Source organism: Theropithecus gelada, unplaced genomic scaffold, assembly GCF_003255815.1.
Source record: "Theropithecus gelada isolate Dixy unplaced genomic scaffold, Tgel_1.0 HiC_scaffold_2547, whole genome shotgun sequence".
In the NCBI taxonomy this organism is placed as follows: domain Eukaryota; kingdom Metazoa; phylum Chordata; class Mammalia; order Primates; family Cercopithecidae; genus Theropithecus; species Theropithecus gelada.
The window spans coordinates 405-4,594 of record NW_020259019.1 but is presented as its reverse complement, the minus strand read 5'-3'; the positions used below and the strand labels follow the sequence as shown (position 1 = coordinate 4,594).

The window sequence follows — 4,190 nt, the reverse complement described above, 5'->3', positions numbered from 1 at the left end:
AAACTGCCTCATGATGCTCCCAGAACATGAGACAGTGAGAGGCTTGTGAGGAGATACTGCCAGGCCATTTCTCCCATCTCCCTGTCTTCCTCAGAGGCTATGGTGAGATGGAAGAGTTTCTACCCTGAAATGCCCCTCTTTCTGATACTTGAAGGTATAAAACTACTATAAAACCGTTTAGCATGAAATCCTCAAACTGCTGGGCAACTTTCATTATCATTTCTCCACATATGCTGCTGCTGCCATCAGAGTCCTTATGCTTCCTCTTGCTAAGGCCATCGATTCTTCAGTCTCAGAATTTTTTTTTTTTTTTTTTTTTTTTGAGATGGAGTTTTGCTCTTGTCGCCCAGGCTGGAGTGCAATGCACGATCTAAGCTCACTGCAACCTCCGCCTCCCAGGTTCAAGCGATTCTCCTGCCTCAGCCTCCCAAATAGTTGAGATTACAGGCATGTGCCACCATGCCCAGTTGATTTTATGTTGTTAGTAGAGATGGGGTTTCTCCATGTTAGCCAGGCTGGTGTCAAACTCCTGACCTCAGGTGATCCACCCGCCTCAGCCTCCCAAACTGATGGGATTACAGGTGTGAGCCACTGTGCCCAGCCAGCCTGACCAGTCTCAGAATTTAATTTATATATTACCCAGTCCTTCCTCTGCTGCTGCTTCTTCTTCTGCTGCTGCTTCTTCTTCTTCTTCTTTTTTTTTTTTTTGAGATGGAGTCTCACTCTGTCGCCCAGGCTGGAGTGCAGTGGTGTGATCTCAGCTCACTGCAAGTTCTGCCTCTTGGGTTCACGGCATTCTCCTGCCTCAGCCTCCCGAGTCGCTGGGACGACAGGCATCGGCCACCACACCCGGCTTGTATTTTTGGTAGACATGGGGTTTCTCCATGTTGGCCAGGCTGGTCTCAAACTCCCGACCTCAGGTGACTCGCCCATCTCAGCCTCCCAAAGTGCTGGGATTACAGGTGTGAGCCACTGCACCCGCCCTTTTTTGTTTGTTTGTTTGTTTTTGAGATGGAGTCTCACTCTGTTGCCCAGGCTGGAGTGCAATGGCATGATCTTGGCTCACTGCAACCTCCGCCTCCTGGATTCAAGTGATTCTCCTGCCTCAGCTTCCTGAGTAGCTGGGATTACAGGCATGTTCTGCCATGCCTGGCAGATTTTTGTCTTTTTATTAGAGACGAGGTTTCACCATGTTGGCCAAGCTGGTCTTGAACTCCTGATTTCAGGTGATCCACCTGCCTTGGCCTCCCAAGATGCTGGGATTACAGGCGTGAGCCACCATGCCTGGCCTGCATTCCTCTGTTTCTTGCCCTTTATTAGCATTTGGAGATAACATACTTGCCATCAGTCCTGCAAAGTAATTGCCGAGGCTGACTCCTTTCACAGTGCTTATGGCTTCCTGAGTCAAAATAGGATTTTTTCTGGGTCCTGAGGATGTGACTTGTATATAAGCCTCTCACCTACTTAAAATATGTTTGTAAATGAAATATTGGTAGATTCCTGTTCCACTGTTTTCTCTACAGGATCAACTACCAAATGTTCTTACACAACTGTGTTGTTTCTTGCACCAGTAAGAGACTTCACAATGGAAGGTAGTTCCCAATTTGTGCTAAGTCTGTGGCTGCACAACTTTTCAGAGGGATCTGTATGTCTGTCTAACACATCAACTCCAACTACACTCAAGTTCATAGGGTTTGGGTATTTCTGCATTGCAGCTATTGTAACAGTTTCTCATGGGTGGTCAAAGAGATGCTCCAAAGTTCAAATCTTCATGGCTCCAGCAGCCTATGCAATGACTGGGCAATGCTAGGGCACAATTAGGCAAAGAGGCTATATCTGTCCCTACCCCACCCCCAGCAACCCATCAAACTGCTTAGTGTGAAACTGGCTCTGCAGAAACAGAGCTCCCATCACCCATGTTGCATTATCACCTGGTCTCTTTTGTTTTGGTGTTGTCTGGTGGGAAAATGGGCACAGGGTGCTGGCACCTTTGCCAATCTGCTATTTCTGTCAGTAATAAACTGCCTGAATCTAAAAAGGGCTTGTTGTTTCTTTAGCAATTAAATCTCTCAGCTTTGTTTGACAGCAGTGATATGCTTTGGCTGTGTCCCCACCCAAATCTCATCTTGAATTGTAACTCCCATAATTCCCACATGTCATGGGGGGAACCTGTTGGGAGGTGATTGAATTATGGATCAGGGCTTTCCTGCACTGCTCTCCTGATAGTGAATGACTCTCATGAGATCTGATGGTTTTAAAAACCAGAGTTTTCCTGCACAAGCTCTCTCTTTTTTCATGCCGCCATCCACGTGAGATGTGACTTGCTCCTCCTTGCCTTCTGCCAAGACTGTGAGGCCTCCTTAGCCATTTGGAACTGTAAGTTCATTAAACCTCTTTTTTTCCCCAGTCTCAGGTATGTCTATATCAGGAGCATGAAAATGGACTCATACATTAAATTGGTACTGGTAGAGTGGGGCACTGCTGTAGCTACCCAAAAATGTGGAAGCGACTTTGGAACTGGGTAACAGACAGACATTGGAACAGTTTGGAGGGCTCAGAAGAAAACAGGAAAATGTGGGAAAGTTTGGCACTCCCTAGAGACTTGTTGAATGGCTAGACTTTATGGACAATAAAGTCTAGGCTAAGGTGGTCTCAGATGGAAACGAGGAACTTGCTGGGAACTGGAGGAAAGGTGACTCTTGTTATGTTTTAGCAAAGAGACTGGCAGCATTTGACCCCTGCCCTAGAGATTTGTGGAACTTTGAATTTGACAGAGATGACTTAGGGTATCTGGTGGAAGAAATTTCTAAGCATCAAAGCATTCAAGTGGTGACTTGGGTGCTGTTAAAGGCATTCAGGTTTATAAAGGAAGCAGAGCATGAAAGATTGGAAAATTGCAACCTGACAATGCAATAGAAAAGAAAATCCCATTTTCTGAGGAGAAACTCAACCTGGATGCAGAAATTTGCATAACGAATGAGGAGCTGAATGTTAATCCCCAAGACAATGGGGAAAATGTCTTCAGGGAATGTCAGAGGTCTTCATGGCAGCCCCTCCCATCACAGGTCCAGAGGCCTAAGAGGAAAAAGTGTTTATGTGCTGGGCCCAGGGTTCCTGTGCTGTGTGTAGCCTAGGGACTTGTTGCCCTGCATCCCAGACACTCCAGCCATGACTAAAGGAGGCCAAGGTACAGCTCAGGCTGTTCCTTCAGAGGGTGGAAGCTCTGAGACTTGGCAGCTTCCATGTGGTGTTAAGCCTGTGAGTGCACAGAAGTCAAGAATTGAGGTTTGAGAACCTCAATTAGGAAGTCAGACTATCTCTGTTGTAGACAATATGATTCTATAACTAAAAAACTCTGAAGGCTCTGTCCCAAAGCTCCTAGATCTGATAAAGAACTTCAGCAAAGTTTCAGGATGCAAAATCAGTATACAAAAATCAGTATCCACCAGGAGCAGTGGCTCACGCCTGTAATCCCAGAGCTTTCGGAGGCCTAGGCTGGGGGATCACTTGAGACCAGGAGATCGAGACCCACCGGACCACCATGGCCAAACCCCATCTCTATAAAAAATACAAATTAGCCATGCATGAGAGCACACACCTGTAGTCCTAGCTACTTGAGAGGCTGAGGCACAAGTATTCCTTGAACCTGGGAGGCAGAGGTTGCAGTGAGCCAACATCACACCACTACACTCCAGCCTGGGCGACAAAGTGAGATTCTGTCTCAAAAAAAAAAAAAGTGTTTCAGTCCCACTGGACCAGCCTGGGCAGCATAGCAAGATCCTGTCTCTATTTTTTAAAAATAAATAAATATAATTAAATTAAAACAGAAAATTGACAAATGGGACCTAATTAAACTAAAGAGCTTCTGCACAGTAAAAGAAACTATCGGCCAGGCGCGGTGGCTCACGCCTGTAATCCCAGCACTTTGGGAGGCTGAGGCGGGCGGATCACTAGGTCAGGAGATCGAGACCATCCTCGCAAACATGGTGAAACCCCATCTCTACTAAAAATACAAAAACATTAGCCAGTCGTGGTGGTGGGCGCCTGTAATCCCAGCTACCCGGGAGGCTGAGGCAGGAGAATGGCATGAACCCAGTGGTGCGGAGCTTGCAGTGAGCGGACATCATGCCACTGCACCCCAGCCTGGGTGACAGAGCAAGACTCTGTCTCAAAAAAAAAAAAAAAAAAAA

General features: G+C 46.6%; 1 pseudogene; it reads right to left on the bottom strand.

Moving 5' to 3' along the window:
- Positions 1 to 216: 216 nt before the first annotated feature.
- On the bottom strand, positions 217 to 1,773 carry LOC112617568 (annotated as a pseudogene).
- Between the last annotated feature and the right edge of the window lie 2,417 nt (positions 1,774 to 4,190).